The sequence below is a fragment of the Poecilia mexicana genome, unplaced genomic scaffold (assembly GCF_051168715.1).
Source record: "Poecilia mexicana isolate PSO_F unplaced genomic scaffold, ASM5116871v1 scaffold_14, whole genome shotgun sequence".
Classification (NCBI taxonomy): domain Eukaryota; kingdom Metazoa; phylum Chordata; class Actinopteri; order Cyprinodontiformes; family Poeciliidae; genus Poecilia; species Poecilia mexicana.
Genome location: NW_028263383.1, coordinates 2,639,180 through 2,665,562, shown reverse-complemented (window position 1 = coordinate 2,665,562; position 26,383 = coordinate 2,639,180). Strand labels below are relative to the sequence as shown.

At 36.9% G+C, this 26,383-nt stretch overlaps 1 long non-coding RNA gene across 1 annotated transcript in view; it reads right to left on the bottom strand.

The window, feature by feature from the left end:
• Positions 1-22,595, bottom strand: part of LOC148155430 (uncharacterized) — a 50,769-nt gene extending 28,174 nt beyond the window's left edge. The window contains exons 1-2 of the long non-coding RNA XR_015765310.1: positions 22,184-22,595; positions 4,777-4,828 (exon numbers count right to left, since the gene is read on the bottom strand). This is a non-coding gene — a long non-coding RNA (uncharacterized LOC148155430). The remainder of the gene's footprint in view (positions 1-4,776; positions 4,829-22,183) is intronic.
• Between the last annotated feature and the right edge of the window lie 3,788 nt (positions 22,596-26,383).

Below are 26,383 nucleotides of genomic sequence, written 5' to 3'. Positions count from 1 at the left end.
GGTTTTCTGCTAAGCAAGTCCAAGTCTGGAGATAAATTAAGCCCATCTGATTCTGAGTCTGAACAGGCTAAAGATTAATGTGTTCATAATGAAATCCGTGGTGCTAACAAGACCATGGTAACATTAAACTTTAAAGAGGAGTTTTAATGTTTATCTCTTTAATTCAATTAGTTATAAATTGTGTTCTGATAAAAGTTCAACAAAACAATCACTGCAGGTTCTTGATTCAGTTCCCTGTCGTTTAAACGTATTTTAAACACTGGTTTTGGACTTGTTACCAGTATAGGAAACAGAGACACGTCCAGTGAAGTGCTTGTGAATACAGACGTTGTTCTGATGGTTTCCGATACCTGACAGGAGTCTTCTGAAGACCGGACCACCATGCTGAGCCGACATGGAAAGAGGCTTCTGATCTGCTGTGACCGAGCTGACGGGCTATAAGCTGATTAGCTATATCCTTCCTTCCTCTGTTGATTCTTTAAGAACTGCCAGAGGCTGAGCTATGACTGGTGTACAGTAACAACAAGGCACTACACACTTTTGAGGTGCTGAAGACTTCTGAAACTAAATGAGACACACCAGGCAGACTCTGCTCCGCTCGCTTCCCGAACAAAATGTACTGACTACAGTGAAATGCTGTCATTCACATTCATTATGTGATACCGTTTGTCTACTTTAGATTATTGATAAGTTAAGTCAATTCAACCCAAAATGAAAAGGAAAAGCGACTCAGTCACAAATATGTTTTTTTAGTTTTTTTAAACACATTAAATTTTCCCTGTGGTATTCCCCTTTCCTTGTCCTTTTCACACCAGAGAGCGGACAAACCTTTTTCCAACAGAAAAGTCAGACATTATCAGTAGTAATGGAGCAGTGAGGTTTTAACACTGGACATCTGCACGTATCAAAATTAAAGTTTTAATATAAAGAAAAATTTAATTTATTAAAATGTAAGGTAATAGCTAATGTCACATATAACTCGACCTGAATTAATTTGCTATTTGGCCATTTGGCCCAAAAAGCAGAGAGCCCAGATCCGCATTTTGAATAAATTCTTGTTGTATTTATTCTTCTGTCTCCCTCTTTACTGCTGCCTCTTTTTTTTTGCTGCAGTGCTCTGTGATTGGTTGAACACATGTGTCAAGCACTGTCAGGATAAGGAGTCTTATTGGCTGGTAATTCAACCCTACTCCACTCTTCACCAACCACACTCTCCCCAGGCCTGGGCGTAAATGAGCAGGCAGACAGATGAGTGGCTCAGGTGGGGCCTCGCTACTAAAGAGACGGGAAGAAGCGCTTTTCGCCACTCCAGGTAACACAGCACCAGCATGGGGACAGGGTAGCAACAACAGGCACAGATGAATCTGCTGGGATCAGTGGTTTAAGAAAAACCCTTTTAATGCATTCACTTTTTATTGCAGAAGCATAAACTCCCACTGAAAAATCTAATTTTTATTTAGAGTTTTTAGCACGGAATTGCTGCTGCAACAACCGTCACCCCAAACAAATCTCTTGAACCAAATTAAGCAAATATTCTTTAACATATCACTGTTGGTTTTTCCTGGAAATAGAAAAAATTCAAATAAGGAAACCATTTATTTTGCAGTCTAGGTTTAGCAGCATGCACGGTGAGTACCTTGGTTACGAAGGGGAAAAAAATATATATCACTTTTTGTGAGAGAACTGCAGCAAAAAGCGATGTCTTGGAGTCACCGAGTCTCCATAACAACCACACAATGCCATCTTCATGCCAACTGGTTGTTTGGGAGGTGTGCCAGCAAAAAAAAGAAGCTTTTCTCGTCCTACCAACAAAAACAACTCTCCAGGTAGAGCATTTTCTGTAACAAACACTCCAGGTGGGCTTGACACGAAACAAACAATGACTATGTTAGCAAACACCTCATGCTAACTGTGAAATATACTGGAGGATCTATAGTGCTGTGGGCCTCTTTTTCTGTAATCGTGAACTCAGCAGTGCTAGAGCATTTTCTACAAAACTCAGATGGTCTTTTAACAGTAAACTGATTCCGGTCATTGTTGGATCTTTCAGCAAAAAATTATAATCCAACACATACAGCCAAATTGAGCAGAAATGTTTCACCAGAGACAGAATAAATCAACTACCATTGACCTGAAGGATGGAGGATTTTAGGGTTAAAATTGTATCATGTTGTGGCATTTATTCCAAAAATGATAAAAGTGATGATATAAATTTTTTTTTTAACATTAGGCTCTGCATAACGTTCTATAATACTGATATATAAAGTCATTTATAATATTAAGCAGCACACAATAATTGCATTTGAATTTAATATTTACTGATGCTCTCATAGATTAAACCGGATAGATCCATCCCTTATCATCATCACTATGAATCACAATGCTTGCTGCACCATTTTATTCCATGACAACACCAAACAATTCAATATTTGCCCTTGGATAATGGACATCGGAGTCCCCAGCCAGAGATGCTAAGGGATGCATCCTGAGGGATGAGCTGAACAGAAGAGAGCATAAGAACGAAGCCAGAACTCTGAACAATACGGGTCGGACATCTTCGCTGCTCGTGGGCCGGGGTCTCTCAGGTTTTAGATGTGCCCCTGCTAAAACACCTGATTTAAACGTTTGAGTCATATCCTCCGCCTGTCACCAAGTTCTGCAAGACGCTGTCCTTTGAGGACTGGAGCTGCCCACACATGCTCTAGAGAGAATGTACGAAGATAAGTGGTGAAAGATCTGTGTCTCTGTGTGCTTCCACCTTGTTAAACGTTATAGGAGGAGATTCAGGGCCGTCTGGTTTTCAGTAGGATCTTATTTCATTGGAATTATTGGTAACACTTTATTTGAAGGGGGGTGAATAAGACTGTCATGACACTGTCATAAACATGACATAACACCTGTCATGAACATGAATAAGCCTTCATGAATATTTATGACTGTTGTCATAAAGCGTAATTTGGTAAATTATGACACTTTTAATACAAAGTTGACATTATTCAAAATGTCTTTCTTATAACAACTTGACATTAACCAAGAAATCATTACTGGTATAAATTTGTTATAAAAGTATCACTGATTGCACTTTAAAAATTAGGTAACTTTACGTTATTAAAGGTAAAGTTTAAACAGTAATGATTTCTTGGTTAATGTCAAGTTGTCATAACAAAGACATTTTGAATAATGTCAACTTTGCATTAAAAGTGTCATAATTTACCGAATGACACTTTTTGAGAACAGTCATAAATATTCATGAAGGCTTATTCATGTTCATGACAGGTGTTATGTCATGTTTATGACAGTGTCATAACAGTCTTATTCAACCCCCTTCAAATAAAGTGTTACCAAATTATTTAAAGCGCTTCTCAAAAACAAGCAACGTAATTCTATCAATCAAGGTCACTGCTTTTAAACTGTTTTATAATTTGTTTTAGACTCGTGTATATGGTTACAATAGTTTTACTTTTGTGTGACCAGGTCGTAATGTGTTGCAGATTTCTGCCCCCGTTCCTCTTGCAAATGAAATCTGTATCTCATTGAAGTTTTACATGGTCAAATAAAGGAAAGAAAGGAGGTTGTAGAACGCATCAACAGCAGCGGTACCAATAACGCTGCCAATGGCGATTTTTTTTCAACATGTTTTTCCCCTGTCAATACATATTCAAAGCCTGGATTTCTCAAAAATTGGCAATTTAAGAATGTTTCTGCAATAACATACAACATTAAAGCTTTTTATACGTCTTTAGAGGGGTGCCAGTGTATTTTTCTACATCTGTCTATAACTTTTCTTTACATGCATTTATTCTGGAAAATGCAACTGAGTAGTGGTGAGCATTTATTGTATAATTTATAAATTATCGTGATAAAGTTCTGATTGTGATATTTATTGTTGCCACAATAAATTCCAATGAATAATGTTTAAAACCCGCTATATTTCTACATTGTCTGAATTGTTAGTTTTACCGTTTTTCCACAGTTTGTTCAATAAGAGCATCAATACATATGAATGCATTTAAAAATATGATTAAATGCAGCTACTGTGTGCAGTTTGTCATACAAATGACACGTCTTAACGTTACTGTTGTCCTAAAGAGGCATTTTACAAATGGAAATGTTTTTCAAGAGCAGTTATTGTGTTTGTGGTGCAATGATTGCCGTGTCATGCCCAAAAAAATGAATAAATAGTTCTTATCGTCACTTTTATTGTTATACCAATAGTACCACAAAATATCAAGATAAAACTTTAAGTCCATATCCCCCACATTTAGAAGTAATTATTTAAAGAAAGATTTCCACAAGTTTATAATCATTAGCATAATCAGTGCCGATTGCTTTTCTGAAATCTAAGTCAAAACCACCAAACAGTAAAGTGCTAAAGGTCACTTTAGGATAGCTCATCAAAGCTTAAAAAGGTTTGCAAATCCGGCAGACATCACACACACACACACACGCACGCACGCACGCACACAAAAAATGCAACAAAACTGGGTCACGTCACTGCTTTGCGTCACTTGATGTGTGCAACACCAATCTAAATAGCTGCATGAGCATGCATGATAAATCCACAGACACACACATATTAGCATAAAGTAGTAGTGAGATGCAACAGCGTTCAGTGTCTCTCAGACACAGCACACCAAAAATCAGCAGATAGCGATGAGAAAAAGTGAGTTTTCCAACAGCAATTCTGCCAATACTGTAGTCTAACACACAGCAGTAGGTGTGATTTTCACCTGCAGGCCAGACAGAAAAATAAAGCTCTGTGAAGATTCAACTTACCAGTGGGACTTGGTTGGCGCTCTCCGTCCACTGCAAGAGCTCTTTCAGCCACCTAAACAAAACGAAAAACAACGACTGAAACAGATGTATTTGTCCAAACAGTAAAATACAGTCGAACACTGATGCTGTGATCCACTGACTCTTTGTGCTTTTGCCCGGGTGCTCCACATACACCAGTGATAATGTGAAGTCTAATATTCAGATCAGAGCAAGAGTGGCTGTTTCGCAGATTGAGGTCAGGATTTGGTACAGAGTGTTATGTAACCCGATATATGGGCCAGAATAATAGTATTACATATGAGACAGCAGTTCAAATGGAAGTCATGGTAGAGAAAGGCAAGCAGAGACAGACTGCGAGAGCAACTATATTTTTAGGCCATGGGCTCAGACAGACAAGCCCCAGAGAGCTTTTTATATTAAAACTATTTTAATTGCTCTACTTTGCTATTATTGTGTGCTCTCCGCTTTTCCCCCCTTACATTCTGTGTTTCACTTTCTGATTATTCCTCGATTTTAACATATCCGCAATATAATGCCCTCACTTTTGCACTTATATTTAAAGATCTCATTCAGGTCTTGTCAATCTGTCATTACTACGTCTGCTTTTTGTTCTCCTCTATTGCTTGAGAAGGGTGGGATATCCGCATTGGTTGCTATGGCACCAGACAGCTCCTCGTTTTCTCAGCAAACTGCTATCTGTGATTGTGTGTTTCAGTGTGCAAGACTCTGGACTTGTGTGTGCGCGTGTGTGTGTGTGTGCTACCACCTGTCCACATGTGGGCACAGGCACTGTACACATGCATGCATACTGAGAGTTGTTGCAGCAAAATGACAACTACTGTCTAAAGATGTATGCTCCAAAATGCTCAGCAATATGCCCAGCTCTTTACTAACCTGCTGGATGTCTCATCTGGTGAACATCTGTTTAAAGTAGCAGTGTATATTTCAGCGTCTCAGTCGGTGAGTGTGTGTGTGTGTGTGTGTGTGCACAAGGCTTCCCTACATTCGGAGGGAATTTAATGATTGGCACAAAAGAATAAACCTGTAATAGAATATGTCAGGTACTAAATGAGTAATGATCAGAACATGCAGGGTAATTGTTAAAATAATAGATGTAATGTATTTTTATGCGTTTGCTTCATGTTATTCATGGCTTGGAACTTGTCATAGTTTGCGATGGGCGAGTGGAAGTGTTACCCTTTAGATAGGTCATTAGCGCATCACCGGGCCAACACAGAGATATAGAAGACAAACAGTGAACAAACACAAACATCTCTGACCAATTTACTCTACAGTCAACTGCAAACCTAAAGTTACTGGAGAAAACACAGCCACACAGAGGGAGAACACACACTAGGGCCTGCAAATTAACGATTAGAACAGGAAATCTCCTTTCTGTGAGGTGACAATGTTAATGAACACAATACTCACATCCTTATTATTGGTCATAACATCCACTTTCCATATTCACTTATTCAGCAGTTCATAGGCGAGACTTGGGGAACACTCTGGACGTCACTGTGCGTCATGAAGATGCACAGTAACGTTTTATCCTTTTAAAAATTGAAATAATTTATCTTTATGTTTCTAGGGCACAGTGCTTTTGCTTTATGGCAAATAGACATTGAGTTTGAGTCTGAAGTTTGATAACAGCAGCAAACAGCAGATACTGAGCTCTCAGCCCAAATCCAGACTTTTTTCCTGATAAAGAGAGGAATCGTATTAAGAGGAAATTCAATCTTACTGTTTCATTAAGTAATCCAGATGGCCTTGAGGTTACCTTACCTAAAATTAAAATTAAATAATAGAGATTGACCAGCATTGGACAAAAGCAACTTCATTTATAAGAGTAGTACATACAGGAAATTGCAAAACATGTAGATCAAGAGAACTAAGGTTTTGCAGCAAAGGGCAGAGAAAAAGTATAACGCACTGAGATTGAATGATTTTCAATTTATTTTGTGTTTTCTTATCTCATTTTTAGTCTTTTTTGCGATAATTTTATATTTCCTCTTTAATCACTTTGTTCTTTTAATTATTATTTTTATAGAAATTCTTTGCCCTTTCCCTGGACTCCAAGATTTTCCCCCATTTTGTGCACCAGCAGATGGCAGTGTCTCCATGGTGCTAACTTTTCCAAACAAAATGCAGTCAGTGGTTTTTAAAAGAAGTGCACATATCTAACTAATAAGAAAGGGTATTAGGAGCTTTTTAGTTTTTATGAAAGCAAGCTTTTTTCTCCTCCTCTTAAGGTTTTTTTTTTATTTTAAATCCTTGAGTAAATACACATTGAAATAGCAAAGACAGTTAAAAGACGAAGAACAGAGACTTTTCCTGCATTATCTAGGATAATCAGGAGATAATTAGAGCGAAGAAATATCAAAATGGATTTCAGGGAGGACTGAATATTTACAAAGAACAGTAAACCTACTTGCAGAAAAATATCTCAAATAAAGTAGCCCGAAACCGAAGGAACTCTGTGAACTTGCTGTTCTGACAGCTGAGTAAAGGTGGAGTAAAAAAAGTGAGGAGCAGTCGTCAGTGAGGAAGTGCATGTGTGTGTCTCTGTTCATGCATGTGTGTGTCGAGGCTTTAGTGTTAAGTGAGTGGGGTGTGTTTTTTCCACTGTGTGAGGCCTCAGGCTGGGGTAGGGTGAGGCGGAGCTCTGGGGAGGCGCAGCATGGGGCGGGCTGCTTCAGCTGAACTCGGTGCACTGTATCTGCGCTCAGGGCGGGAGGTCACAGAGTCCAGCATTCCTCCAGAGCGCTTTCTGTTTACATGACTGCTGCTGGGCCTGGGGGAGGTGGCAGCTCTGCATATCTACACCGTCAGATAAAACCATACCTCGCATTTATGCTCATCACCTAACAAGGATTAACATCTTTTATTTGTAGTCTTGGAAGCGTCCAGAACACAAATATCAGTTCACTATGACTGCCTGGATGTGGATTCGAACGCAAACAGTAGCAGCAGTTTATCGGAGGAACATCATCGCAGTAATACAACTTTATTTCCTGCGGTATCATCAGAACCTGATGACGTGTATTACAATACGACACGGCGCTCTGACACAGAGTAGGAATCATTTCAATATGACAAACCAAACTTAAGAAGTTATAGTTATTTATTTCACAAAAATTTACAACTTTACTTGTGAGGATTGTTTTTGAACATTAAAAATACACGGAGAAATGTTATTGTAATAACCGTTTGGAAAAAATATTTGTACCCCTTTAACTTTTGCACATTTTCTCATTTTACATTGTTTCTTATAATTTCAAGTAATAGACCAGTACAATGTAATAGTAATCTGTAAAAAATAATCTGAAAAGTGTAGTATGTTTGTAATGCATAAGTATTTATTCTAATACGTATAAATAAAGTAAAATTCTAATTTGTAAATAGTCCTCCTGTGTGTAACTGAATCAACTAAAATCAATATTTCTAGCATTGAAAATTACACTGAGCACAATTCATTCAGCTGAAGCGGAAAGAAAATGACAAATGCAAATATACCACAACATCCGTCTGTCCCCCAAAACTGGCATTAATCAGAAAATCACCTCAACTAATGGAAACTGTCAAAACTTTCCTTTACATGACAATAATCCGATGATGGGATTATAACCTTTTAGGACCAAATTTAGTTGAAACCCATAGTTTTCAACAGCTGAAAACATAAAAGAATTAATATTTATTCTCAAACATATTACATTTCTCATTATGACAAATATGTTCAACTAATTTTATCAAGAGAGAGAGAGAGAGAGAGTGTGCTGTGTTTATTACCAAAGATCTACAGATTCATTTATTTTATACATTTTTATGCCTTGAACAAAATGATTAAAATCAGTCATCAGGTCAGGAGTGTGCAGAAGATTCACTCTGGATAAAATTTATTTACAGATCTGTCAGGAGAAAGAATTAAATATGTCTGATGGGAAAATAATTTTTAGGCTGTTTTCATACATCAAAAAGCAAATGTTTGCACCACAATCCTTTGATCTTAAGAGACTGATATAATCCTAAAACAAATGGATCCATTTAACTGAGGAAGTAGATTAATGGTTTATGCACCAATGGTGTAACATTGCTGATGGGCTTCCTTTTCTAATCTGTGCCCTGAACACATCCAAAAACACACTGCAAGTCTGGGATGGGATAACAGTCATGTCGGAAGTGCTTGCTGACCTGCTGTTGGTCACGTGTCGTTACTGACCTTGACCTCTAAACCAGGGAAAATATTGGTTAGTTTAACGAATTTGGCTGCATCTTGCACTAAATTTCTTTTCTTTTTCTCTTTAAGTTTGTCAGCCACACCCATCTCATTCTCTTTTCCTTTTGGCATGTTGTCAACATGCCGTTGACACAGCAGTGGCTAATGGGGATACAAACAGACTGAATGAACCCGCCCATTTTTTAGTCCTTTCTTTCCCTTTTCAAATTGGGAGGCGTCACTTGTTTTCAATTTGACTGAGAAAGAACTACTGGGAAAAGAAAGAGGCAAAACTGGACATACCCAAAGTCCTGAAGTTTATTTTTATTTTTAAGGACATCCTTTTCCTTCTGTTTCATAATGATGCACTACAATCACAAAAAATGGTGGAAGTTTGAGAACATGGAAAGGATTTTGTTACCTACACCATATTGTAGGTTATTTCCTTAATCTAAAACTGGTGATATTATACTGAGCTTTTATTTTGTGAATATTTTGTGGTATTGATTGTCTGAAATCACAAAGCTTGTTAAGGTATTTATGGTGGGAATATTTGGGCCGAGTTCAGCTAGTCGGTGCCGAATGTTGACTGTAGCTCTTCTGTGCTGATGCTTTCACATCCTAGACCCTAGAAGCCAGCTGGTCAGCTCCGGGGGAGCACAACAGAGATGGGGAGTGACATCCAAGCCCTCGAGAGACAGTGCTCTGACTGTACTGTGGACCGGGGAGGGAGGGCAAGGCTGTCAAAGGCTCCATTGTTTGATAGGCCAGCATGGTTTCACGTGCAGCACATGATTCCCACTGTGGGTCTGAACTAAAGCCCAGTCTGAACTAAACTGTCCAGGAGGATGTGGTTGAGGCCTCCTCAAGCAGGTTAAAGTGTAACTGTGTCCGTGTTTTCTCAGGGAAAGTATGTTTATCTAGAGGACCGACATGGAGGCCCTTTTGTTTAACCAAGTAGCAAGGCTCGACCTTAAAGTAAAGCTCTGTGAAACACACAAACAGGTCGTCCCTTCTGTGTTGCATTCGCTGCTCTTTAGGAAAAATCTGTGCATGTTTACATGTACATAGAAAGACCGAAGGTCATGAAGCGAAAAAGATACATGTAAAAAAAGTAACTTGGAGATGCAAAGAGAAATAAAAGAACTATGGACAAACAATTCATAGACAAACAAGGCATAGATTTCCAGAGAATAAAACGGGAAACCAAATAAATCATAATATGAACATAAATTCAAACTAACTGGAAAGGTTTATTAAATTATGTTTTTTAGCATAAATCAGATATATCAACCTTCAGAAAATTTAGGAGACGTAAAGGACACCAAAAAGTTGCATTCAAAATTATTTGCAAAAGTTCATCATTTAATCTCAACTTTAATATTCCAGCATACTATTTATTATAAGTCAGCTCTTAAAAGATGACGGTGCATACAACCACAATTCCAATGAAGTTGTAAAACACCAATAAAAACAATGACAATTTTCAAATCCTGTATAAAGTCAATATATTTAATGTTCAAATGGAAAACTATTATTTTGCAAATATTTACTCATTTTTAAATTGATGCCTGCAACACGTTCCAAAAAAGTTTCAGTCGGGGCAAGAACTGACTGAATGGTCCAATAATGTCTGGAACATTTCACAGGTGAACAGGTGAGCTGGAAACAGGTAAGTGGCATGAATGTGTATACTGGGAGGATCCCTCCATTGTTCACAAGCAAAACTAGACAAATATACCCCATCAAAATGATGTCATTTCATGGTAACTCATTTACAGTTCTCCTCTGATCTTGATATGCACAAACACCTGCCAGATAAGCGTGCAACAGGTGAAATAAGGTAAAGCATGATTCTAAAAAAGTTGTTTCCCAACAACACAAACGATCCTTCATATTGATGCCACAATTTACAGTCCGTTTAGTAACATGCCAGAGTTCCCTCTGTATAAGCAGAGTGCCCATTGTTGTCTGTTTCTGCCTCAGTTTTCTCCTGTTTACAAGACAACAAGTTGGCCATTTAAAAAGTTATTTTGAGCAAACTAAAGGAGTGCTATGTGTTACCGTTATTAATCTAAAGCCGTCAATAAGAACATTAGGAGCCCAAAGCATCAGGTTTGGCATCAGGAGGCTACAGATTAGCTGGGTGTGCCAACAGCTCATCTAATTAGTCAGCTAATAGCTTGTTAGAATCAAAGGGTTACTTTACAAAGAGCAGAACATCAAGAAGGGAAAATATCAGTGCAATAAAAACCTTGACATAAACACTTCTGGTTAATTTAAATGTTTCTTTGGTGAACCACTTCGAGTATTTATGACTAAATATTGCAACTTATAATCTAAATACAATCTAAACTGGTGAGTTTATCATAAAGTGCCAACTCGGCTCTATGAATCTTTCCCTTTATGGCTCAGAAATGTAACAGCAGTGAGTCAACTTCTAACCCCCACATCTTAAAAGAATCACACCTAGAAAAGAAAGCACTACATGAAAGTGCTTTATTTATGAAAGAGGACCAAAGACACGCAAGTAAAACAGCTATGTGCATTCACACTCGCTCCTTTATTCAAGTTGGAATGAAGAGCTCACATGCAGGATTGTGGGTTAGTATTCAGATACGTTTACATAAATCTAGCAACACTAACGCAGGTAAAAGCAGGCATTGCTGTCCAGCCATAACATTTACAAACGCTGAGTGATGCTGGTAATTTTCACGAGATTACATTATTTTTCAAAGCTATGCTGGTGTCAAACGGCTCCATACAGCCAAGACCAACTTCACACAGACTGTATTTCAGATAAAACAAACTCTAGAAAACATTCAATCATGATAAAACTAGAGTTTTAGTAGTTTGTCTAAATCTTAAGAGAGAGCGAGAGAATCCCCACAAGACAAATATGAACACTTGCATTGGACATTCATGTTTTATTGATCAAAATCTGTTTGCATCACGTTATAAATGTCACAAAGAATGACATTGCTAGAGTTTAAAGTTTTCTCTCTCAGATTAGGGACTTTAATGTAAACTCCTGATCAAAGTCTTAACACCAGGAAAGCTGCAAAACTATTACAAATGTAGTTAAGTCATGGTAAGAAAACACAATCCTACGTTCACTGAAACTTTCACCTGAACCTTTTACTGTGATCAGATGAGAGTAAATACTGAGCTTTTCATACTGAATAGAGAACTTCATATTCACTGATAAGATTGGTGGGAAATCTGTGGGCTTTTTCTCTCATAAGAGGTCACAAGGTCCTTGCAAAGAATGCCTGGTAACATGAACTCTATGAAAACGGGGCCCACAAACAGAATTAGCTTCTGGGCTGGGACCCCCTGTGCAAACTCACAATGCAGCAAAACATTTAATCATATGAACTGTCACAGGATCAAACAGGATTAAGTATTTTCTTTTGGAAAATGAAAACTATGTCATTGTTTCATTTACTATTCACTATTACATTCATTTAACAGAAGTGCGAAGTGCTGGTTGATGCGTTTTGATTTTGATTGGCTGCGAGTTCTTGTTTTTTTTTTTTGGGGGGGGGTTGCAGGAATGTCCTCGACAGGGCGGCTCTTTTTCATGTAAAAATGCATCCATTCATGCTTGTTATGCTCACATGAGGAGTTTATGATAACAAAATTGTAATTAAAAAGTTTATTAAAATCTATTTTCTTTATTTTTTTTTTCCTCATCTTCCCTAAAACTTTAAGAGGGCCACAATCCCCACTTTGAAAAACACTGATTTAAAATACTAAATTTAGGAGAGTAAATAAAAATCTGGTGATCTAGACAATGGAAACAAACTCATGGGTCTACCAAGATGCTGAAAATGGGGTATTTTATTTTATTTTTTTGAGCAAGTTAATAATCCAAACCCTGTGGCCAAATTGACAAATTTTTCACCAAATATAACTCCAACTGAATCCCCATGTCGAAATGCATTGAAAACCTGTGAATTGAGTTAAAGAGGAGCATGCATGTGACAAGACGTGTGATTCTGGATAATTAATAACGATTAAGCTGAGAGGAAATATCAAGTCAGCAAGTAAGTGAATAAAGCTATTCAGCCCATGTTGGTCATGCTTCCAAATATTGACTTAAAGTTAAAAGTTGTAGCAAGAACAATGTTCAAAATGTTATATTGCTGACAAAGATGTTGTAGATCTACCTAACTTGGCACTTCTTTCTTTGCAGAGGCGGGGTGGTTGTTTGCAACGCATGCAATTTCCTGTAAGCTTCATAGTGTATCTTCATGTCACGGCTAAATGTCAGCGATTGGGTAAAATCAGATCCAATTGTTTAAAGTGGTTCATTTACATACACCTTGTTAAGTTGTGAACACAGACATCAGGCCAAATGTGCACACGAGGAGGAGAAGAGTCAAAGAGTAGCAGGTGCCAGACGATGTTTTGGGCGTTTTCTGGCACAAGATATTGTTTGTTCACACAGATATATGAACTCACATCAGTCTCAATGCGTGTTCAGATTGTTGGCACAAGTATAACGTCACAACACACCCCAACAAGTGTGACGCAGACGACCTTGTAGGCTGATGATTCTATGTCAGATAGCTAATGATTTTCAGATGGCTCGGGCCTTAAATTTTCTACATTCCCTTCTCATCCATGATAGCCAAGCCTAGCTTACTTATCTCTGTCTCACTACAGCACACATGAACACAGCCAATCAGAGGAGGGTCCAGCTCTTCACTTTTTCTGATTGGTGTAGATCTCAATATGGGTCTAATGTACGTCTATCATCAAACCACAAGAGAGATGTCTAGTGTTTTTTTGTTTTTTTTTTACTAGAATGTTCTCTCTGTCCTTTACACCTCAACTGATCAAACACTATGTTTTTAACTTTTTTCCCTACCTCAGTATTTAATTCAAGCTTTTTTTTTTTTTTTTCCCCCCCATCTGTGTCGTGTTGTAAATTATACAATCAATTGGTGGCAAAGAGCCTTTGAAACGTTGCACAGAGTTCTGCTTTTCTATCATGCTAATCCTTCTGGCTAAAGTCCTAATGTAAATATATGAACAGAGATGCTCAACTTCAACTGCTTTCATTACTCTGGACTCAAACCACAACTCTGTCATGCGTGCTACCTGAGCAGAAACAGGAAAGCAACATCTGGATATGTTCTGAGGGCTGTAATTCTAGAAGCTCTCCAATGCGCTTAATCCCCTCACAGTATGTTGTTTATTTTGGGTCTGTTCTCTGGTCAAGAGCCAGATTTCTTAGAAGCAGCCAGGAGGATAACAGCAAAGACACGGTGAGATTCCACAAACAGGAAGTTTGTACATTAGGCACAGTCTTTTTCCCTTTAAAATGAAATAAGCATAGGTAAATTGATCAAGATAACATATGTAATCTTTAGAAAACGAGCCGACTTTATTTTTCTCCTGCTTTGTATGTATGACAGGAAACTAATGTGTGTGCAGTATAATATCAACAGCTGCTGACTGCATACCAAGAAGTATACTTGTATTAGAAGCTTATATCTCAGGTAGACAACATTGTAGGCCAGCATTTGCCTTTTTTTTTTTTTTTATTTAAATACCAGCACCCACCTTGTCTGAGCTTTCTTCGACCTATAAACCAGGCCGCACATCTGTAAAAATGGGGAACAGGTGACAATAAAGCTTCTTGTCAATCAAACAGGTTCAGGCGAACCCCAGAGGATGGCCAGAGAACAACCAGGCTCCATGAGCTCATGGAGTATTCAAAGCCTCCACAGTAAATCTGGACTCATGAGAAATGTCTCTCCAATAGTTCTTTAGAGGGCCAGAAGGAGAAAGACGATAATGCTTTTTCCAGCTCAATTCTACCCAGTAATAATAGCTGTTGAGTAAAGATTTCAATGAACTCCGATCCAGAACCGTACGGCATTCTAGGAGATGTCAGCAGCAGAAACGCTTTAGCTGCTCAACCTCTCACAGTCGGCTAAGCAAGGTTGATGGGATCAAGTAACTCACTCTAGGAACAACCTGCTAACAAGCGCAGTAGCAGTTTCATATTGCCCCCCACATATTCAGACATACTTCGCTCTTCAGAGAACCCTGCGTACTACAGGCGGTCTCGATGTGGATGTCCACCAGACTCGTCCCAAAAAAGGCAAACTTTTATGCATGTGTATTTGATGATGTACTCACTTGCAGAGTGCAACACCAAGCTCACAATGTTGGGAATCAGTATAACCAGCTGCAAGGAGTGACTGCTACTCCATGTGCAGCACTGACAGCTGTACAATAGCTGGCCTGGGGGAGAAGAAACAGAGGTAGGCCATCTCATTCATCAAACTTCCAGGTATCCATTCGGATTGTGGAAAATGAAGAAATTTGTCACAAGAAATGAAGGCAATTGGTACGCTCCACTGTGAAATGTCAAGCATCCACAGAATACCCACAATACACCTGGCCACCTCGACACTGTGCCCCAGAACTCAGTAAAGACAAACAAGAATAGTACAGAGAAACCCAGTGCAACAGCTTAAGAGGAAATTGTGGATAAATAACAAAAGGTCACGACACCAGTTTGGCAGTATTTTGGATATTTAAAACAAAAAAATTAATCAATTATTATATGTTGACTGATATGTATCAGGATGCGTTTTTCAGCCATATCATCCAACTCTATTTTTACCTCATACATAGATGTTGTTTATATCAAGAAACCACCAAAAACCTCTGCAAGTAGCTATAAAAAGATGCTACAAAAAACCTTCAAGGTGAAAAAAATAACGTGAGGAAAAAAAATACAAAAATCAGCCCAAAATAGCTGAATAACATGACAAAATAGGCTATCCTAGTTTTAAAATGTCAGCAAGGCCAAAGAAAACTCTATATCTGCTGAGGTTGTCGCTTTCTATTCACTAGGTAAAATCTAGTAATGCTTTCACCTCTAAAAGCAGTTTTAAACATGCTAAAGTGATACACTTACCCATGACTACCACTAATTAATAATTGACTGAGAATTACAAAACACAAAAACCTGAAAACTTAACAAAAGCCAAAATAAGCCCAACATTAAGACATAAGATTTTTAAAAAGGCAGAAGACAATGGAGACAGAAAAAAGGTATGAGAAGAGGTCAAAAGGGCAATGTCAGCAGTGAAAAGGGGAAGCGGAGGCTCATATTTTATAGCCGACGGCAAGCGTGCGGTTTGGCAGGCGTAGCAGGAATTAGTTTATTAGAGTTGTTCCTTTTACGAGGAGCTGTCCTAAGAGGAAAAAGGAGAACAGGTTAAAACTAGTCATTTCTGCCAACTTCGGAAAAAAATGCATCTGCCTGAAAAAAGTACTACTCTTACTCATTTATCAGTAGATAAATCTATAGGTAGTCACACATTCTGGTTCAGAACTGCAGCACTCCTAAATATAAAGCAACTATTTTTCAAAATAACTTATTTATGAAGAAATATTTGAGAGATTCAAGATAGTTTTATGCATTTATACAAAGCAAACCAATATAAGCCAACATCTCACAAAGAATGTCCAAGTTCAAGCCATCATCTGAAAACAAACAAACATAAAAAATATAGCACAAAGGCAGACCTACCAAGACATGGTTGTCCACCTACGTTAACAGGCTAAACAAGAATGAGAGAAGCAGCCAAGAAACCCATGAAATACAGGTCAGTTAAATAGGATAACCATTGTTCGCACACAACAGAAACTGTTGTGTGCTTTTATGAAATTTTATGTAGAAAGTTCATGTTGAAAGAAAACCAGAGGAAACCGCAAGCCAGGTAGGAAACCCGATAAACATGTGGGAGAAGATGCTCTGGTCAGATAAGATAAGGTGACCAAACGTCCTCTTTCCCCACCGGACATATCCACTTTTCACATCCATGGGATTTCATTGATGGATGAAAATGTCTGGGTTTTTATCATTTATCAGGGGACCAAAAGATATACTTAAATTGACAGGTGTTGCATGAAATACGCCAATCTTCCTTTGACGTCCTCCCTAGTGGATGGAAGGACGTCCTATCCACTTAATTGACGAACACACAACAGGACTGCGCTAAAGCTGATGTTTACAATCACAAGTGTAGCTTTACGGACAAACTGGAAAATAAATTTCCTTCAAACCGTAGCGGTTGCAACAAATGGGCAGCAGAGTGCACCATCTACATCACTGGCAAAGGAGTTTCTGGGTATAACAAGGTGCAAAACATCCTGTAGGCTACCTGGACACAAAAACTATAAAAATATGGCTTAAAGTGAGAGTTTATCTATTAAAGTGGCTGAAGAGGATAAAGACAAAACCTAAAGACTAGTGTATACACATTTTTGTGTTCTTAATTTTGGACTACAAAGCAGTAATTGTTAGGGTTGCACCAATATGAAACTTTTCCTGCACTTTCAACCCCATGCAGTGCCGCTTCTCTGCTCCAGTTCAACGCCCCATAATCCTGTGCTGCATCACTGTCGCATGGCTGAAACACACACAAACAGCAACAAGAAGGAAACATCAGCTGTTCATATCGATCCCATTTTACTTGTCGGACCGTTACATATACGTTTAAAAATAACTAACATTGTCCGAAACAGATATAACGTACATCCTTAGTAAATATTTCTATGAGTATCTATTTCCAGAGATTTTAAAGTCAATTTTGCACCTGTTGGTCCCTTGAAGATTACACAAGGTGGAAAGCAGGACAACAATCCTGGAGCTGCAGCCTGAGCTACGATGGAATACTTCAAATCCAGAGTTCTCAAAATGTGGTACAAGAACCACTGGTAGTCCTGGGGCTGGGCCTACAGGATATATATAGTGGTACTCTGAAGAAAACTGTAATTCTACTAAAGGATCTGAGAATGACAACAAACCAAATTTAAAAATATACCAACTCTAAGTTCAAAACCCAGAGGGATTCTCTAAATGACTGCTCAGGGACTATGATAATTATTACAAATACCTGTATTTCTGTGATTTTGTACTTTCAATAATTGAAGCAACATGTTCACTAAAAGAGATTGCTGATAGAAGAGTATGAAAAGTTTCATGAGGTAGAAATGTTTAAAAGTGGACATAAATGTTTATTTTACTCATATTGTCACAACCTCCATGTTAGATGTGGAGGTCAGGGAGTGTTAAGAAATCTCACATAAAGTTTACACTTTCAGTTTCCTAACTAGACACAATAAAATGCATAATTAGACCTAATCTGTGAACAAGATGCTAATGGAAAAATATATTGTTTTTCATTACTTTCTTTAAGTTAGAACAAAGTGAAAAAGTCAAAGTCACTCATAAATTTTGGTATTTAAAAAGGTGGAACTTGTTATAAAAAGAACCACTGGTTAAGATTAAAGCATTTTCACGTGAGCGGCCCATTTACAGTCCAAACCTACATTTCGTAGCGTCTAGGACTCTAAATGTAACTAAACTGTTTACTTATGCTCTATTTCTACTGCAACTATCTGCTTAATTTGTTTTGCAAAGAAAAATGGGAAAGCTTTCAGTTTAGTTGTGCTAAGATGTTAGACAAACCCAAAACAAATTAACTTTTTTTATTAGTATTTGTAACAAAAATAGCTCTTTTTTTGTTCCACTTCACAAGTAATTTGGTAAATTACATGAAATCCAAATAAACTGTCTGAAGTTTGGAGTTGTTATGGGATAACATGAAAGTTCAAGTGGTGTGAATACTTTTGCCAGGTTCTACAAGTGCAAATGTTCCTCCAAACAATCAGAACCATTAACTTTCAAATATTTCCAGCTATGATGTAAGCAGTCTTTACTGCGGAGAACATTTCGCTTCTGGCGGTCCACCAGCTGTTCTCTGTACAAATATACGCTTTAAAAATGCATACAGAAAGCCAAGTGCATAAGGAGGTCTTAGCATTTGGACTACACTTCATGTCATGGTTACTTTTTAAAACGAACATGTTTATTTTTGTTAATAGATGTTTTACTTTGTGTACAACGAGCCAAGCAGAAGTTTTCACTGCCTCTAAAGCCCCTCTGGTTTGTTTAGGGATTACTCTAAACCGTTTAGTGAAATGGTGTGTGATCACGCCATTGGGACATTGAGACTGTCTTCTCATGCCAACAAAGAAACAGATTTTCTATCATATCCTGTCACCTGGAGCTCATAATTAACTTCATACTTGTCCTCGATAAAGAGATAAAGTTCTGCCAAATGTATCAGATAAAGATTTTATAATGAATGGATTCATGAATAGTCAAATAATTCTGAAAAAGCGCCCAAAATAACCTGCTCCATACATACTGAGCAGATCAATGAGTTTGCAAACATCAAGCATGATACCAGAAAAAAGTCAGTCTCAGCCACTGGCTATGGCAGTGTGACCTTCAAGGCCGGCTGTTGTTATTTTCCATAGAGGTCAGCAGCTAAGAATGTGAAGCACGCAAAGACCGAAACATGCTGTTCTTGTCCCAACAACCACCACCATCTTTTTATACATTTGTCAATAACTTATTGTCTTTCGTGTTCACTTTGCTTTTCCTCAACAACTCACTAAATCTTTTTAAATCTCAAACAAATGTACCGCTTAAAGCAGATTTGATTTGTTTGAAGATTACAGAAATGTGAGAACTATTATATCAGTATTTCTCAGAAGAGTGCCTCCAGGAGAAACCTGAGAAAGAAATGAGAGTAGAAAAGCTATTTTTATCAGTTTTCCTGCAGGATATCCTGGGACAGCATGTACATTTTAAAACGGAATAACTCACGACAGAAAAGAACAAGTTAAGCTCTCAGTGGGCTCAGTGTTGTAGTCTTTGTTAAGCCAGATCCAGAATTCATTCAACCTTATCATCAACAAGAGTGTATCCGTTTTTGGAAATAACCTATCTGATGGTGTGCACTGTAAAACTTTGAAAAGCTCATGTGAAACGCTTTACAGCAGGAGTTGTTAATTGCAAAACTGTCATCTCAATTTTAAAATGTCTTCAAACACAAATGTAAGAAATAACTGAAAAATCTTTACTTACTGAAATACAACATGCATCCATAAGTGATTATGTTAAACTTTTATTCATTTAGTCCAACACACTAATTTAGAAATGCCTGCTACTAGCTTAAGATTTTTGATTTAATTTTTATTTGTTGTTTATTTACAACAAATATATACCCATGTTGTGGATAAAGAGTTTATTTATGCATTCAAGTACAGCAAGTATTGTTAGAGTTGTGTTTCTATTTGGACGTTTTTATGCTCAAACTTCTGTAGTTGCAAAAATTAAATACAATAAAACTGTCCTTTTGAAATATAAAACAAAGATATTTAAATTTAAACTCCTTTAAGCAAAAGTTATACCAAATAATTATCAAATACAATAAACTAATATAAAGAAATCATTTTAGAAATATGTTGAAAAATGTTCATATATTTTAGAAAAAATTTAAAATACCTATATTCATTTTTATTTTAAATGCATCAAATCAAATCAATCAGCTAGACATAATTGGATAATTTTTCTAGATTGGTTTTGGGTGAGAGTCAAAATGATCCAATCCCCAAGTACAGGCAAGACCCCGATTCCCATAATTAAAAACTAAACCAGAGACCCCGACTCCCATAATTAAAAACTAAACCAGAGACTCCCCACCACTTTTGGACTGTAAACACATCAACCAACCGCATGTTCATTTTTTCTAGCTCCATGAAAAAAAAAAAAAAAAAGAATTATAAATTTAAGGAAAATCTGCTTAAATCCATAAATGGGGATAAATACACAATTTCTTCAGTGTCTGTTTAATTCAATACTATTACAGAAAAGATAACACATTTATACCAATAAAGTTTTCAAGAAAAATAATTGAAAATTCTATGAAAATCAGAATTTGTGAAAATTTTTAATTAGCAAGTCGCACTGCAAGGAAAACTGGAAAAAAGGCATTTGGAAGAAAGTCTGATTAGTTCATTCAATTTTAAAGCCTACCAAATAATATAGGGTAGGAACAAAACATGTAGCTCTAAGACATTTATGGATTTACGCAAATTTTCCTGAAATTTATCAGGCTTTTGGTTAAAGTGTGAAACACCATGTTGCTTTTTTTAATTTCATCTAACATCAAAGGTTTGATCTACTCTTTTTGTGGGTTTCCTGTAATAGTAAAAAAACAACAACATGTTCTTAACATTTGCTTAACAAATATCAGAAATAAAAAACAAAGACACCTTTGTATACTGTTGACTCATTGGTTAATAAATGGCTCATCTGCAAACATCCAATTAAGCTCCTGGCATTGTTTGGTAAACAGTGGCTAACATTATGTAAGGAAAACAACTTTTAAGGAAGTTATTTAAACTAATACCTAACACCATCTCTGAATGAATCAACCACTGCACAATTGCAAATAAATGTACATCATGTCCGTTGGGCTCCTGGTCACACCTGCCTGTGGTTATTCATTACCTCCCTCAGAGCTCATATACACCCAAGTTTTCTGATGTTCTTTGTAAGATTCAGGTGTTTTCTTGCGTTTCTCATCAGGTCCAGCCATGTTAAAATTTATTATTGGTTTTCTGAATCATTGACCATCTGCCACACTGGTTCTTTAGTTTTACTAAACTATATTTTATCGTCATCACACATCAGCCACTGAAGCTCGGCTTGCATTTAAGTTCACCCGCCATCACTGACAACTGTACATAGCAACAAGTTGTTACAATGAACACCATCTGAGGCTAAAATTTTAAGAACCCAGAGATAATTTAATTTAAACAACGTGTAAAAATATGTATATTTTCAGGACTAAATCAAATTATTTGAAGTCAACTACTAAACAGCCCTGATCTAGTGTCTGATCTAAAGTAAAGACGTTATACCGTCTTCTTGTTTCCTGTGTGTGGCAATACGTGTGTTCCAGTAAGTGTGTTTATTTCTGGACATGTGAAATGTCTGTACAAATGATCACGGCACAACAAGACATACCCGGAGAGACACAGAGCAGCTGAGTCTACTCCAAAGATCAAGCACAGAGCAGGCAACACCTCATAAAAACACAACACACATGCATGTGTACACACACACACACAGACGTAGGAATAAAAACAACACACGTAGAAGAAAACTGCATCAGAACTTCAGATCTGCACAGTTAACCACTCTACAAGGAAGGATCTACAACCTAGCAAAACATTTCTGTGTATTTAGGTTGAAGCCAAACAAGTCAAAGTAACTTCAGCTGTTTGTGAGTAACTCACCCTGTTCTTCACACAACTCTGTCTGTTGTCAGTCCTCGGCTCCAACAAGGCAAGTTTGTTCCTCGGATTCGTTGAGCCTCAAGATGGAGGGGAGAAAAAAAAAAAAAAACTCTCCAAACACAATTCCTCTGCTCTGAGTTTTGTTATTGTAAGTGTACCGGGTTAATTTCTGTCTCCTTTCCACTGCCTGTTGCACGGGCTACTAACGTGACAACACAGATAAACAACCTGTAGGAGTGAGACAAACCAGTGAGTGCTAAAACACACAGGTGCATGCAGACTGACAGATATTACAGAGGCACACAGAGAGCTCAAAGGAGAACTGTATGAAACGGCTCCTTTGCCAGTGATTCCCCTTGTGTGGGACTCCAACCTTACTCCACCTACCCCCTCCTCCCTGTGCCTCCCCTCCCTCGCTCCCAAACAGCTCAAAGACATAAAAGAGAAGGACTCGCAAACTCCTCTGTCTCAAAATGTTACTTTTGAACATTTTTAAATGCAATATAAAGAAACTTTTTTTTTCCACGTGCATCTTTTGCAGAACAGTTTAACTTCTAACAGTGCTATCCGAGTTTGAAACCTGCAGGATTCGGGAAGATAAACTCGTTTCCTTGTCACGATTAGATTACACAATTCAGAGTAACAATTGAAGGAGAAATGTCTGTTGAATGTTTTCTCAAAATGTTTGGCAAGAATGAATGTGTAGGTGACAAAGGAATTTCAAAACAATTCAATACAATAACTGTCCAAAAGCAAAAACTCCCACCAAAACTCAGACTGCTTATATTCTGATGACATTTAAAGATAGAGTAAAATCAACATGAAGGTTTTTGAAAGCATAAATCAAAGTCCTCCTTAGGCTAATGTGGGCCTCAAACAGGCTCTTACATGAATAAATCTAGACGACTGACTTGTGTTCGAGTAAGTCAAAGCAGAAGTATTTCACAATATTGAAAGTTACCCCTTCATTTAGAAAGAAAGCCTAATGCAATCTAAAGAACTCCTCTACAATCACTGCGAGTTCAGTTTTACCCATTTAAAACTGAGAGATGTTATTTCTGGCTATGTGCATGAGTAGTAGTAATTGGCATTTTACAAACTGGAGTCTGTTCACAATTGGCAGAGACGTCAGTAACTCGTGATAGCTGCTACCCCTAGCTTCGAGAGGCTAAGAGAACATTTTAATTACAAACATTGTAAATATAAAAACAAAAATGTGACAATGTATTTTGTGAAACTTTTTCAAAACGGTGAACTAAAACTGTTGATTATAAAAATCAACACCCCATTTTGATTTATTCCCCTCACGTGGGTTGATCCTTGCTTGGTACGGAATCCAAAATATTTCACTTTTCTGATCTCAAATCAATGTTTTACTTCCACTCAGTTTGTTTATGTAGTGCCAAATTATAACACAAGTAATCTCAAGCTACTTTGTAAGCCGGTCGAATATTCAGTTCAGATCAATTTACTTTATGACAAAATACAATACAATTTCATTATATTATACAGTAAATCAGTTTCATCATGCCAAGTGATAAAACTAATATAAGGAAGTCCGGCTAAATGAGTAGATTCTGCAACTTTGTACACACATCAAACATTAACCTTCTTTTAAATTCAGACAAAAAGTTGAACAGCAGCACGAAGGAATATGTTTAAAGTAGGCACAAGAGTCACATTAAGTCAGAGTCACCTTTTGCACAGTAGTAGTTTTATTATTAAGCCGTCTGAGCTAAACTTGCTGTTGTCCATATGCAATTTGAATTTTTGTTTTACTGAACTAAAGACTAGTGAAAAAAAAAAGCCAGATCTTTGCTTTTTCCATGGTGACAGAAAGGACTCCTAAGCTTTATTTCTAATTATTTCTTGGATAATATTATGACCAAACACACTAAAATAAAACACTGGTACTGTTCAGTTTTAATTTACAGTCTACTGTGGTAATGAAAACTGTTTTAATTTAGTTTTTAAAAAATGCCAGAAATACTTCACTTCCTGAAAAAGATGCAGCCGGATTTTGCTGACTTTTTCTGTCAGATCAAGCAATTATGATGTTCTTTCTAAGGACTTTATGACCAACCAGGTATTTTTTTTTTTTTTTACATTTTGTTTTAATTCCACAATAAAATGTAAATAACATTAAACATAACGGGAAGATTTAAAGAAGTAGTGATAAAAATGATAGTATAAGAGGTCCTCAAAGAATGTACTAACCTCTATCTAATTTTTAGTAAACACAAAAACAAATTGTATCAAAGAACATGTGGTTTGCATAAAAATAAGTGGGTTTTCAGTTTTGATGCCTTTACAATTTATTTTCTAATCAGTATTTCACCTTCCAAATACAGACCAGAGGTAGTCACAGGGTCATTTTCAGATTCCAGTACGTCCCCAGTTGTTTAAGTCAGTTTATGTTCTTACTTTAAAAATTTAAATGTTAATGTTTACGTCAAGAATGACCTTTTTTCATGAAACCGTCACATCAACAAGCCGAATCTTTATAATTATGTTGAGGTGAAGAGTTGATGATCGCCAGTCTAATTCATTACTTTTGCAAGTGAGTTATTACTCAGCAAAACCAATAACCATGATTGCAAAACAATTTAAAAGTTGTTTCAAAGAGTAGTAAATGAAATATAATTTTCACTTTGAGACTTTTTTTGAAGCTAAAAAATGTGGATGTTGAAATCTTTATATTTGAAGTATAAAAAAAATATTAATAAATAGGGGGAAAAACAAAAGCTCCATCTGCCAAGTGCTACACTAACCCTAAAAAATTTATTTCTGTTTATCAGTCACCCTTAAGGTTGGAGGAATAACAAATATTTTATGCGATTTAAAACTACATCAAACTTTAATCAGACATAATCTATCACTGCATGGGTGCAATGGTAGCACATTGACCCAACGTCCTATCAAAACAAGTCAGTTCACAAACAGGTTGTTGCAAAAATTACCAAACTGACTCAAAGAATTAATTAAAAACTAATGTTTATGACATAAATAAGCATTATTTCTGACTCATGACTCAGATGTGCCAATTTATAGCGAAGCATGATATCTACTGTTATTGGTCCACAGCACCATCTAGTGTTTACTTTCATTTTGGAAGTACACACTGCCACAAGTTTGCGTACTCATGTAATTGATTCCTACACACATGCAGTAGGAAACGGAAAATGACAGAAAACATGGCTAGCAAATTTGACTCAAATATAGTGAAATATAATTAAAAAAATAAATATTTACAAATATTTTGAAGTAAAAATCAAATGAATATTTCAATTTTGAAATGATTCATACAAGGTATAAAAGAGTATCTCATCAGTAAGATATCTGAGCTGAAGATCAGCTAAAGACAAATAAAAACATAAATATATATATGAGAATACATAACTTATTTCACTCTATAACTGTAGATTAAAGTAGCAGAGGTACTTTGAACTCACTGGTTTGTAAGCTTTAGTGAGTTACATTCACAGGCAGTTTTAGATTAGTCAACATGTGGTTGGCTTTGGTTGGTCCACTGAGGTTGGCTCCATTTCTTTTTTTAGATGCACAGCTGTCTTAAGCTGTCTCACGCAACAGTAATTCAGTCTGGTTGAGGTTCAGACTTAAGCGGCAATTGCAAAACTTGATTCTTTCTTAGTCAGTCTAAAGGTCTACCTTCGTACTGCTGTCCTGGCATTATTGACAAAAGTCAATGCAGTTTGCACTGATGCACCTTTAGTAGACATAAGCTGAGCTCCATTTTTTATAGCAAATAAAAAGTTAAAAATAAATACTACAAAAAAAATTCCCATAGAGAAAAATACAACTGTGGTATTGTATGAAACTGACTCTATCCCAACAGAAAACCTACATCTGGCAAACCAGATCAGGTTTTAAGAAGTGGAATGAAAAGGATATTAATAACATATAAAACTTGGTTTCGTTAGAAAATGAGAATCTAATGTCATTTGACAAAAGGACATTAGGTATTTACTGTAGCTAAATACCATCAAGTGAGGATTTTTTTTTCCACTTCGAGGCAAGTGTTGGTCAGTTTCCACAATTTATGTGTTAGAAACAGAGATGCAGGAAAGTCTAATTTCAAAATTTTATAGTATTTTGCTGATTTATTAAGATAAAATTACACTGATGGTTTTTCTCAATAAAATAATTTGTCAGATGTTATTAAAATAGCTTACTACAGGA